This window comes from Pempheris klunzingeri, chromosome 3 (assembly GCF_042242105.1).
Source record: "Pempheris klunzingeri isolate RE-2024b chromosome 3, fPemKlu1.hap1, whole genome shotgun sequence".
Classification (NCBI taxonomy): domain Eukaryota; kingdom Metazoa; phylum Chordata; class Actinopteri; order Acropomatiformes; family Pempheridae; genus Pempheris; species Pempheris klunzingeri.
Window position 1 is genome coordinate 15021309 of NC_092014.1, and position 14153 is coordinate 15035461.

Here is a 14153-nt window from a genome sequence, read left to right on the forward strand (position 1 = left end):
AGGATATTTACCCATTTCCTCTGTAAAACACACCGAGTTGTGTGTGTTTCATATTTTCTAAGTCTGCAGAAGGGTCATTGCATCACCCAGTCATTACGCAATCATCCTAGTTGATGAAAAAAAAATCATGGGAGTAGTTCAAAAGTGCCCTGTTTTGTCCTTAAATGTTCCCAGTTCTCAATGGAACCCATACCCAGCTCCAAATAAACATGCATGTAGAGTTTCTGTGAGTGTGTGCCTGACTAAGAGAGTCTGCAGAAATTTGCAACAGCCGGGGACAGATGGAGTACAGCAGACAGCCAAAGCCATGGGAAATACATCATGTGTAACAGAGACTATTGATCAGTATGACCATATCATTTTGGCCCAGCAGAGACCAAGACAATAGCCAGCTATCTCAGTCATGCCATGCTGTGAAGGCAAATAGCTGCTTTGGCACAGTCTCTCCCTTAGATATGTTTGGATAGCTATAACTACTGATATAAGAATACTAGGTTTTATTTATAGTAACTGTCAGAATGACACAGACCCCTCTATAACCACCAGAGACGTACCACATATACATAATGCATCTTCTGAACATCCACAATGACAAAAAGCCGCCCGCTGCAGACCGGTCAGATAGACAGATATGCCCAGAGGCACATGTTCACTGCAGAATCTGAATCTCTGGAAACAGACCCATACCAGAGACAAACAGTATGATAAGAGATGTGTAGTCATCTGGGGTTTTATTGTCTTTGTCCTTTTTAGGATGTCAAAATAAATCCCTGGAATTGAAAATTAATTTAAAATTATTGCAATTTAACAAAAACAGGCTGACATTAGAAAAGTCGGAACAATCCCACAAGAAAATTCTATTAGTATTCCACCATTAGATTATCAAAAAAAATGCATCCAGTTTATATTCTGCAGCCTTTTTGATTGGTAGTTCTGAATAGTGGTAAATAGTTTAATCAAGCGGAAGGTAATTCCTTTAGTTCATGCTCAAAGTACAATCTGATTCAGTGACACGAATATACACATTTCCATTTGATAAGTGTGTAAAAGCTTGCCATCGGCTGAGAGGGAGGAAAACAAGTTTTAACTACCAACAACGTTGACATGTGACTTTGAGAAATATCATGGAGAGTTTCTGTTTTTGTTTTTTTTTTCTTTTAAAGTGAGCTCTTAATCAGCCTGGTGTCTTGATATCAAAATTTGGTTTTCAACAGAGCATAGATTTGTTACACAAACCAAAACAGGATCAACAGAGGGAAGGGGAGTAAGAGTAATCCCTTCCAGTTTGGATCACCTCAGGCATTCTTTTAAACCTTAAAATGACCTTGCTGCTCCGACAAACACATTCACCTTTCTAAATATCAGGTAGTGCAATTGATTCAATGGAGAGTGATCGCATCTGCCAACAGTTCCATAATGGCACCAAAGTGATAGAATCACAATAGACTCCCATGCTTTAATCTTCCCCTCGCTTAAACAACTCAACAAGCTGCCCCCATTTGATTGATTGGTCCCTAACTCGGTTGAACATGAGCAATCTGACCAGCTGTCCCCAGCTAGACACAGGAGGCATACACTGACATATGGCCGGACGCCACCAGTCACAGCATTCCACTGTTCCATAATTCAAAAGCTATTCCATCACCCCGTATGCTCCACCACCATCTCACCCATCAGTTGATTAACCCCCTCTTTTCCGCCACACTCACTGTGCCTTTACGGACAATAGTTGCGTGACAGCCATGAGCAGACCAGGACTAATTTAAACTCAAGTCACTCAAGTTATGTTCATAATTCAGCAGGGCTGCATGCTCCCATATGCTCAGATAATGACGTAAAAATGTCTTCCATCTCCATAGACAATGGTAATCGCCCAAAGCATCTAACCTGTTTCCTTTCATTATCTTAATCTGTTGATTGGTTAATATATCATGAATAAACAGGCAGTAATGGTGCTAATTATCAGAACATATGTGATGTGTTTACACCCCATATTCATCAGTTGATTGTGCACATAAGGTTTGACAAACATCATATGCCCCATCTGAACCCACTCACTGCTAAAATGATGAAATAATCGAGCCATATATTTTAAATGAATTCAATATTTCCTTTCCTGAGCGAGTTATATCTCACCGGAGACTCTCCCTGGCAGATAAGCAGCATCTGCATAAAACTGAGCAAAGCATCAACTAACAAGCAGGATCAGACCAAAACAAATAGCCGTTCATGGATCCAAGTCCTTCGCTTTACCTGCTGTTTCTAGCTGTCTCTGCTCCAGTTATATCTGCTTGGTAGATGTCTATTAATTATTCCAGCACTATGAACATGCATTACATTTTTGTTCCTTTCAGACTATTTTGCCACCAAAATTTATAGTGTACAACATTCACAATATATGTGACAAAAAATAGTGATAATAATTAAATTAATGTGACCTTACTACATGGAGGTAATTTTTTTTTAACAACAGCCTATTATTTAGTGTACCACTAGGACAATTTGCTCCCCAAAAGTCTTACATGCACAAGTGACTTGGTTTCTATGTCCTATATTTTCCTGCCCTGAATCTTTATTTCCTACAGGGTGGGCATTAAAAGAGCTGTTGCTGGGGCCACTAACTCACAGACTATATTGCATGCATCCATGAACTAATTGATGTTGGGCTGATTCTGTGCACCAAGGCGGTCTGACCCTATGTGTGTGTGTGTGTGTGTGAGTATGTGTGTGTGTAGTCTCTTAACGAGAGTCCTGCCTGTCACAGCACTCCTCATTCGGGGATTCTCTCTTTCACTAATGAGTGCTGACCGGATTGGGCTACCTTGTCAACGCACATCACGCGCATGTACACGTGCACGCGTCCTCAAATACACACATTTACACACACACACATGCTTATCACTAGGAGACCAGATGCCCTTCTCCCTCAGCCTCCAGGCAGAGTCTCAAATGTGTCCATGCTGCGTTTGTAGTCTACCCCGTGCTTGTGCCTAAAAGAATACCATGTGGACGTGTGTGTGTGTGTGTGTGTGTGTGTAAAATAAATAAAAAGCATAAAAAACAAAAAGGAAAGATCTAGATACTATACAAATTCTAATATTTTGGAGTCCATCTGTAACAATATTTACGTATTCTCCCTAAGCAGAGTGGAAGTAAACTAGGTGGGATTCTTCAGTTGTGACAGTTTTGAAAGAAAGCATGTGCATAAGCCCCTCAATTTGTAAAATCATTTGTTAAAATATTTGTTGAGATAGTACAGCCAGAGGAGGAATTTTTTGTGTTTGTACAAAAGATAATAATGCACTGAAGCATATATGCTGAAATGTTCTATTATAGACATACATATTTAATCACACCTATTTGTTGTGCAGTAGGCTATGATTTTACAGGAGCAGCAGCTCAGCAGCTTCTGCATCCTTTTTTCCCCTTGCCATTTTTTTTCATTTAGTTTTTCTTCACCTGTTCTTTTCCCCTCTCTTTAGTCTTTTCAGTTATTCATTCTTTGCTCTGCTGGAGAGAAGTCTGAGCGGAACAAAGCTCAGGGGGCCATGCACCGTGTTCAGTAAAATGGCATGTGTCCGCCAAGCTACGGTAAATTACCTCCAGTTGGCTTGCTAGGGGTAGGTTTAACCACCATGGACCATTACAGTGTGCATGTGTGTGCGTGTATGCGCGTCAGTGCCTGTATGTGATGGAGAGGTTTGAATGGGGTTGTGTGGGTGACAGAGTGTGAGTAGGTATGGGTAGTGTGGCATATTATCATCAGCCCAGGTAGACAGTCTCTGAGAATTTTGATTAGACTGACCATGCACACACACACATACACACACACAAATTCAGGTAGCTAATTTGGCAGTGTGGAGCTGAAGAGATGACTAATCAGGATAGGAACTGGTGGGAGTCTGGCCTGTGGCCTATAATGAGAGACAGAAGACACAAGCACACACTGTTTGCACATGCAAACAAGCACATACACACACTAAGCGTGCACAATGCAAACAAAGACACACATATACAACAAGCATACACACACTTAAACCATCATGAGTGATTTTGAATAGAGGGCCAACCCTCATAATTGCCCTGTGCTGATGAAACCTAAGATACTGATTAGCAGCGAGTGGCCCCTCCTGTGACCAGAGGCTTAGGGAAAACATACTGTCAACTCCTTACAATATGGATGTCTTGACATGTCGGCCACAACACGTATCTGTACTGTTGCATGTGTCAGGGTGTTTTGGGGTGGGGGGAGTTCACATACAAGCCCCCTCGGACCACATTAAAATCACAATTAATAATGTCACATGTTTGTGCGTGCCAAATTTTAACACAACAAGACAAACAGTCATGTCATCTTGTGTCTCTCGTTTTTAATGCATACATTTGGCTGGTACGGCCAGATGCATTGTGGCTGCTCCCACTGGCTATTTTCTAAAATGTACAGAACATACACACAGATGAGTGACCATATGTGTGCATATGTAGGTGGGTGAGGGGCTGGTTTACTGTAGGAATGTGCACAATTGTCATTGTGCCCCCAAGACAAGTGGCCTGGTTGGCAATTTATTTCATACAGCGCTGGTTGTAAATCCTTTGTGTGGCTTCACAGCAAAGAACTGCAGAGTGGTGGAGTGTAGCCTTAAAGGTATAGGTCACCCCAACATCAATGTGACATGTTTTGGTCATTGTGGTTTCAATTCAAAGTCCTCAGAGAAAAATGAATGTCAGTAGTTTAGCACTGTCTGGTCCGATTGATTTTTGTAATCCCCCTATTTGTTGGTTTAAAATTTCTCATTGCACCTTTTTCATAATTTAATCAAAGCATTAATTTTATTTCAACATGTTATATTCAGAATAATGTGACTGTGGCAGAGCAGAGCAAGGCTGAATCTGGCCTCTTTTGCATTTAACATGAGAAAAACTAATTTTTATTTTAAAGAGATCTATCCCTTTAAAATAATTTCCACACTAAAATAGTTCAAAGCTCTGGGCTGCGCACCTCATCCTCTCCCTCCATGTTAGACATTCTATGCCCGTCAGAAAATTGCGTCTGGGGAGGCTCCGGCTTTGACCGGACCACTGCTGTTTCCGCATGGCTGCCTCTGGCTGCTCCGAGGACGCTCCCAGAAATCCGATGCACCAAAACCACCCTGAAAATCCACCGCCAACGACCTCATCTGTAAGGCACTGCCGTTTTGATTCTGCACCGCCTGGCGGCTAGACACCACACTCTGTTCTGCTCTGCTCTGCTCTGAACTTTCTAATGCTCCAGTCTAATCAACTCTACGCGCCCTCCCTCCCTCATGAGACAAGACAGGCTGAGGCAGAGATGTGCAAGAGAGAATGGAGCATGGAGCAGCGTGAAGCAGAGGTGGGGAGATGAAGGATATGAAAGGAAGGGAGAAGATGGAGGAAGAGATACTTGGATGAGGTCAGAAAAGAAAAAGGCTGAGGGTGATTGAGATGGAAAGATGGGATAAAGGAGAGGATACAGAGGGAGGGATGGAGACCCAGAGGATGGGGGGGTGCAGCGGGAGAGAGAGGGAGTGCCAAAAGCGATCAGAGGGTCGAGAAGAATCTTAAAACAAGTTAATAACCTAAGGCCTTTATCTTTTTCCTTCCTGTCAATCGATTTGGTACCCTCAAATAGCCTCCTTCATCAAGATTCATAAAACAAAACCTGAAGACATCAGATAGCGGTATAAAAAAGATCAAGTGTTGAAGTTAACAGGAAATATATCTATATCAAATTTATATGGCACATTTTTTCACAAAGAAAACATTATAAACTATATTTCCCTATAAAGCCAAAAAGTAGGAAATAGCTACATATTATGGTCAAAACTGAGCTGAGCTTTTTTTTCAACATATAAAAATGATAATGCCGTAGAATTGTATAATTGAAAAGGCAACATGTATGCACATGTACCGTGCACACATGTAATAGTAGTAATAGTAGCCTTGCTTCGCTGCCCCTTAGACTGTCCAGACAGAGTGCAATATCTGATTTTATTAACTACTTCTACCATCTGTTACAAACTTCAGCTAAGTAGCCTTCACACTTCCGACCACCTCAACCTTACTCTTTCTGCAGTAACTGCTGTTACTGCTGGATACAGTTGGTTTCATTGCAGCAAATTACTCTTCACTCCTGTTTGTGTCTGGTCAATATTTGCCACCTTAGAGTGGTTGATTAAGTGGTTGAGTCTTTAGCTAATGACAAAGCAATAAAAACAAAGCAAATATGAATAAATCATAGCAGAAAACAAACAACTGTGCCACATGAAGTATACACGCAAGCACACACGCAAGCACACAGTCTTACAGTACAGCAAGCACAAAGTCTTTTGAATCTGCGTGGCAGTGCAGCTGAGTAACCCATAAGGGGGAAGTTAATGGTTTACAAAACTGCCTCTGATACAATCAATTATGTCAACTAGAGATGCAGTGATGTTGATTCCACTGCCACGGCTGTTGTTTTCCTCCCTTTGATTCATCTGTCTTCTCCTTCATACCACCCTTTCTCTCCCCCATCGCCATCTCCCTCTCTTCCTCTCTGTCACTGCTCTGAACCCAGTACTGTCACAATGGATCCGTCAAAGCCATGCCTTACAGCGAGAAGCAGAGAGGGGCAAAGTTTGTGTGTGTGTGTGTGTGTGTGTGTGTGTGTTTGTGAGACAGAGGAAAAGAGAGAGAGAGGGAGAAAGTTGTCCTGTACTGTACAGAGAACAGCCACCTCAGCAATGAATGATGCTACATCAAAGAGGAAGCAGACAAACAGGCAGGATACGACACTCGTGGCCTAGATTTAAACCCTCATGAAAGGCCCATGCTTGGTTAGCCGGAGAATACACCAGAATGTTCACATGCAGCCTATGTTTTTGAGCTTTTTCTTCAATTTATAAATATTTTTTTTCCAATTCTGTTCTCTTCCTCTATTTATTTTCATCCCCTATTGTTATCCTCAATCCATTCTTGCTCACTTATCTGCTTTTAACTGTAGCTCTTCCCTCTTGCTGCCTTTTTCTTCCATTGAGTCTTTTTTCTCCTGCTGTCCCCTCTATCATCCACCCTGTCAATCCAGCTCCCTCTGTTGCTCTGCAAAGAAGATTAAAAATGTTTGCCGTCTTCAGGTCCTCTATACCCATTGTTCTCCATTTCAAAATAACCTCAGATGAAAGACTTCTGTAGATTCTCAGGCCCTAGATAATGAGATTCCTACTTAGGCAGTGTTTTTTTTTTCCCCTCTTTCTAAATGCTAGATAGATCCCAATACTTTCTCAGAAGTACACGCATGCAAACTTTCAAAGATATTCAGAATCAGCAAATTATAGTTCAAAAACTCAGACCAAATGTAGGTTCCACTGATTCAGTTAGGAAAAAAAGGGATTTCTGCATAAGACATTAGGACCGAACCTTTGCCTCTTGCATTACAGAGCAGATATGAACTGTGTATATCAGAGTCTTGAAATATTTATTCAAAGAGGCCTTTCTGGGGCGCTTACAGGGCCTTGTTCATAATTTAATAATGCATAAGCACCAACATTGGAATATAAATATAAAAGGAGCCACTTAACGCTGGATTGTCTAACTGCTGAGAAAATGGCATTGGAAATACAGAGAGATATAGCTAAAAGGAGAGTACATTCATTTGCAGACTGTCACCTTGACTCCTGTGTAAGAAAAGGCACTAGAGGAAATATTTCCTTCAATGCTATATTGAAGGAACATTAACGCTACAATTTTTTTGAGTCACTTTGCCGGCTGTGTTGATCAGAGCTATGCTATGTGTAAAATGTCTCATGACAGGTGTCCACAGTGGTATGGGAATATTTGTCAGCAAACACTGTTGTTAGATATTACATTTTCACTTCTCTCTGAAAATCAAAACCGAAGAAGAGTTTTTCTTCAAAGTTTACTGGGAATGAGGAGGTGCGGCGGTGGTTATTCAGCTCAAGAAATGTACCTGGCACATTAATACATAAAAATCAAGACTTGTTACTGTTCCCTGCTGGGCCGAGGCTGAGTTTTAGTTTTTTTGTGTGCGGTTGTAAAAAAAGGTTTGGCATATCAACAGATTGAAGTTCAAACCCTCATCAGGCTTATGAAGAAAACCTCCAAATACCATTCCTGTGGTATCAAACATATGTATAGAGTCTTTCACCCCCTATATGCACTGCATCCCGTACTATTATAATGATATTCAATGGTTTTTGAAATGCAAGCCTGTAAGAATGACTATTCTGTGATTGCGAGGCAATGTGGTTATTTTCTTCACCGCCACAGACCACAACTGTTGCATTTTTGATAAGCTGTATCTATCACTATTCTGAGATAGCATAAAACTGGTGATACAATGAGCTCCAGCAAGATGTATGGGTAGTGATTTTGAAGCAATCAATGAGGACAGCAAAGGTAAACACAGTGCTAAATGTCAGCTATGGTGATTGCGCTGCTACAATATCATCTCAGGCGGGAGACCTAAATAACCAAAATCAATAATCTAATCATTTCATATTCAAATCACGCAGGGTAGAGGTCCAGATCTTATTGCAATTTCATATCCCTGGTGTGCTGATGTATTCCAATCAACAAACAAGAGCAGGCAGCTGCATTGAAAATACAGTAATTGAAAGGAGCAGTGGATGGACCACAACGGTTATGTGCTGTGTATCTCCATTCTGTAATAGATTTTTGAATGTTTATAGTTTCCTGTATCTGATGCTGATACACATGTCGTATGCCATACCGTACATGTACATGCTACTGGGCTTTCATTCTATTTCAAACACAATGGCATTTTGCACAATTTATTGTTGAGTTTCATATTTTAAACTGACATATACACTGTTGTATATTACAGTGAGCACCGAAATAGTGGGAGAATAGTTTACTCTAAAATTACAAAGTCACAAAGTTCAAACAAAAGAAAACTAGAGTGTGCAATACTATGTGCACTCCTTGTTTCATCAATGCTTAATTGAGCCAGTGTGAAATATTTGATCAAAAATTCATCCTCTGCTGCTCAGATCTCATATTCAGGTTGTAGCTGGATATCTTGAACATTGATTCCCTATCAAAATTGTAATTCTGAATAGATCCAAGTTCCGAAAACACAAGTTGACTGAGAGGGTCACATAGGATGTCAGTGGGGTGTGCATTATTCCATGCGACAGCCTCAAAAGTTGGCACAGCAGCATATATGCTTTGACGGTATTAACAGCACAATCAGTTTTCTACCTTTAACCAAGTCAGCCATCTTTTGTTTTTCTACATGTTGCATGATAAAACATAACGAAATTAAATGTATTTAAGTTTTGACAATTGGAGTTTTTTTCTTACATTTTAATACACCTAAATGTATCAAGCAAATTGTATATGACTTAGTGCCAGGAGGAATGGAGTTAACACAGGCTTGTGATACTTCACTAACTAGTGTTTTTGTCGGAATCTATGCTGAAGCGCCTAAGTAGAACAACAAATCTCTACAGTATGCGATAGGGATAATTGAACTAGTAAACAGGCACATGGAGGGAAAACATCTGTGCGTGCATCTGCTCGTCATCACGCCAAGCCCGTTGGAAATCCACATTCACAATATACTGTACATTACACAATTAGCAGCGGTTTATGAGCAGAACGCCACAAATAGGAGAAGAAGCAGTGGGGAAGAGAGAGTGATAGTAACTGCCATAACTTGTTTTGTTTCACACAGGCTCTTCACACAAATAAGATGGCTTATCCTTCCAGGAATACAGTGGCCCTAAATAGCTGCTTTCTTCCAAGTTGTTGACAAAGAGCATCTCTCTGGGCTATTCCCTGTTGTCAAGTGTGTGTGTGTGTGTGTGTGTGTGTTGTGGAGGGTGTGTGGGGGATTGAACCACTATGGTAGCAATGTGTTTGGAAGTGGTGTGTGTGTGTGCAAGTCTTTGTTTATACATTTACATCAGTGTGTATGTGTGCTTCTTTAGGTGTCTGAGTGTGTGTGTGTGTGTGTGTGTGTGTGTGTGTGTGTGTGTGTGTGTGTGTGTGTGTGTGTGTGTGTGTGTGCTCCCCTGCTGCCCTGTCCTGATCCTAGGGAAGAAAAAAAGTGCACACGAGGGACAGATTGGTATGTTTAGCACAGTCAACAGGATACTGAGCCACCAGGCAGCATCACGCATTAACAATAAACAATATAATAATGAACTAAAATCAACTGAATTCATCCTGACTGTCACTGATGCAGTACATCAAATTAGTAATGAAACTATTAACACTCAAAGCTGGAATAATAACTGAAAATGCCACCCATTTGTAGGCTATGAAGTCATAAGCCTCATTTAGCGTGGCTCATTGACTACGAAAGAACACACTCATGTTTGCATGAACAGCTGAGGGGGAGCAGTTGAGAGGAAGGAAGGCCGGACCACATTCACACATTAACACAGTCACACCTGGGAGCTGCACAGCACAGCCGCACAGTCTCGCACTATTGGGCACTGAGCTGCTCCACTGGAACAGTTAAAGGTTAAGTGCCCAGAGGTCGCAGCCCTGATGGTAGTTGTTGAGGGATTTAAACTGCCAGGATTTTCACAGCTACTGTACTACTCAGATTTTAAACTGTGACCTTTAAGTCACAAGCTCATTTCCTCTGAGCCTATCTGTTACTGCAGGTCAATACATGACTGGTGAGGCTAAAAGTGGAGATGCTGTACTGAGATAGTCAGGTGGTATTCTACTCGTGTGTATGAGCAGAGATTTGTATCCCTTTAATGTGGTACAGATTTCTTTATGTTGTCTTATTCTAATATAGTTTGTGCCTTGTATTGCTCTGGCTGTATTTCCTAGTTGGGTTCTAAACTTAATGTGCATATTTATAGTTGAGGTTGTGTTTTGTAATGTCACCTGTGTATTTGTTGTTAAGTTTTATGTATGTTAAAGGCTCGATAGATAGATAGATAGATAGATAGATAGATAGATAGATAGATAGATAGATAGATAGATAGATAGATAGATAGATAGATAGATAGATAGATAGATAGATAGATAGATAGATAGATAGATAGATAGATAGATAGATAGATTTGAGTGATGTTTAGTCGTTGCCCTGGCAACTCTATTGTCATTCCTCAGTTTCCCCCTCCATTACAGTATCTGTCAGGTCTAGTGTTTCAGAGACATCTGTTTCATGCACAGCATACGTGTGTCTGTTGTGTTTGTGTGCTCGTGTGCATGTGTGCACACAAGGGAAGACGGCTGAGTCTAATTGCACAGACCCATCTGCTGATTCTGGAAAAAAGGCTTGCATCTTACAGACACAAAAAGTACAGACAAAAACACACAGGCACTGACAAGCAAACACGCACGCGCGCACACACACACGCACACACACGCCACAAGTGCTTGCCTCAAAGCCTTCAACTTGGACCCTGGACAATCTGAACCCATTCTCTGGCAGCTGTGTGGACGGCATTGACTGGCATGGCTTAAAATATGGACTCTATTGTCTTAGGACAAAGGCCTCTCCACTCAAGGCAAAGGTCACATTATAAGACAATAAGCCTGTATTCATGGGGGGTGGTGACAGGGGAGCAAGGAGGGTTTGTGTGCATGCGTGCGTGTGCGTGTGTGTGTATGTGTGAGACATCAGGTGCAATTTGTGTGAGGGCTGCTATAGCAGGAAATTTCTTCAGCTCTTTTATGCATGTTGGTTTTACAAGCAGATAAGGATTTTTTTAAATTCAGTTTTAGACCTAGTTTTCAGTTACAGTGCTTGTTACGTTTGGTATAAATGCACCATGTCCAGATGAGCATATCTGCTTATCTGCCCATGCATATGTGTACTGTACTGCCGTGTGGTTCACTTTACATGTAATCATTGTTTAACCAATGAAACTGATACGCATTGTATTTCAATCTGCACTCTCCTTACTAATGTGGTAAATGACGATTGCGTGTTTGTGCATGCAGATCAGGAAACACCTGTTTTACACAGAGAAAAAGGACACATCCCCCATATGAAGAATGATATATCCCTTTTCCTATTGTTCTCCTATGTCTCTCATTGTTTCAGTGAAATAAAAACAAAATGCGGCCTTGATATCACAGAATTACATTTCAAAGCAACTATTCAGAGTCATGAGAGTCAAAGAAGGAAATCATGCGTGGTGTGGTGACACACACAGAACAGGAAGTGTATTAAAATGGAAAGACAAACACACACACACACACACAGGCACACACTTGGGTCACATCACTAAATAAATCCAAACTGAGACAATGTAGAGATAATGAGGATAAACAAATGTTTTAGCTTCAAGCTGAATTAAAAACCCATTGCCACAACCTCTGTTGTAAAAAATAAAACTCAAAATTAGCAGATCTTTTGATTCTTATAATTTATATTTTCACATGACCTGTCCCACACACGTCCTTGTGTATTTCCTTTAATACTTTATTCAAGTGGTAGGACACTTTAGTGAAATGACCTTGGCCATTAAAAAGATAAAACTAACAACATAACAAACTGCCAAACCACACAGAAGGAGAGCATGGCACACACAAGGGAGCGCACCATCATTCACATTGCTCTCAGTCAATTCAATCAATTAGAAGAAGGATCCCACATGAAAACATGGCCTCAGGGTTTTTATACAGCAAAGATGCAACATATTTCTCCTCTCAGTGAAAAACTGATGTCAACCGGGATACTCTGACTAGCTGTCAATATCCAAGAACTGCATCCTCCTCTATCGTCAATAAATTGAATGTGCAATTCATCAGCCCAACTCTAGGAGACAGTATTTCTAATTAAAAAGGAGCTCGTAAATTCGACATTTTACAGGCCCAGCGCAGCTTGTAAATACACTGTAAATAAGTTGTAGTGAGTGGCTTCATGGGCAGATGAAGGTCTTGGTTTGTGGTTTAACTCCTGTTGATACCTTCCAAGAACGGCAGGCTGATTGCAATTAATTTGATATTTTTTCTTTTTTGTGCTCACAGCACACACTGCCCAAACACATTACTATTCTATTCTATCCTATTTTGTTGTTATATACGCTGCATATTGCATACTGCTCTGTATTCTTTTTGAAGCTCGGTGGGTCATATCTGATTGGATTAGTAGTTTGAGAGGACGCATTTGTCGGGCCAATTAGAGCACTTCCTGGCACAGATGGAACCCTCAGATCTCCAGGGAGAACGCCGGGTCATATTTGGGTTCTAAAAAAGCAAAATGTGTACTGTAGAGTCTGCAAAAACAACACACCAGGTGTGTATATATATTTGCGTGACTATCCCCCAGGCCTGAATAAGCCCGCTGTAAATAAAAATGCATTCTGAGTCAACATCCCTGGTTAAATATGGCTAAAATTATCATAAGGCGAGATACAGTGCAGTCAAACTTGCACGCACACATATTCTTACCTGTTCTTGTGTACTTTGCTTTGTCAAAGTGAAATGAAGCCCCAGAGAATCACATCTCAATGGCAGCTGGACGTCCTAGTCCTGGAGAGACAGAGAGAGAGGGTAGAGAGTAAAAGGGAGAGACAGAAAGGCAAAGAGGGAGACAGAAATATAGAGGGGTAGAAGGGTGGGGGTTAGTCAAGCTCAGTGGAGTGTAGTCCTTGTCATTTTTCACAATAGAGACAGATAGCCATAATATGTAGTGAATGTGGGGTGCAATGTGAATAATGGCCCCCTCCAGATTGCGTGAACAGCAATAACCCACTCAAACACCAAGTACAAACATCAAGAACCAGACAGTTCACAAGCCACTTTCTTTCATGATTGCTTGTTTAGTGTTTGTGCGCCTGTGTGTGTGTGTGTGTGTGTGTGTATGCACACGTGCACATGTGTGTGCTCTGCCTCATAATGACCTCTTAAGTGTGGGGGTATCAAAGTCTATAATGGTCTATTTCTGAGCTCGCTGGCAGTTTACAGCTAAAAAGCTCTCTTGTGCCATGATAACTGGTTTATATGGGTGGCATTTCACTGCCAAATGCCAGAGACACTTTACAGAAAGGGAAATTGTTAGCTCTGTTACTACAATGCAGAGTGGCAGTTATTCACAGTTACAATGTCTCTTATATCTTTTTGTATCTGTGCCTTGTCTCCCTACCTCCCTCTGCATCTTCCCCTGTTTTCCATAACTATATATATTTTTTTCACAA

General features: G+C 41.1%; 1 protein-coding gene across 1 annotated transcript in view; it reads right to left on the reverse strand.

The window, feature by feature from the left end:
* adgrl3.1 (adhesion G protein-coupled receptor L3.1) overlaps positions 1-13489 on the reverse strand; it is a 93323-nt gene extending 79834 nt beyond the window's left edge. Inside the window, exon 1 of the mRNA XM_070854726.1 lies at positions 13408-13489. The gene's annotated coding sequence lies outside the window, so the exon portion shown is untranslated. The remainder of the gene's footprint in view (positions 1-13407) is intronic.
* Between the last annotated feature and the right edge of the window lie 664 nt (positions 13490-14153).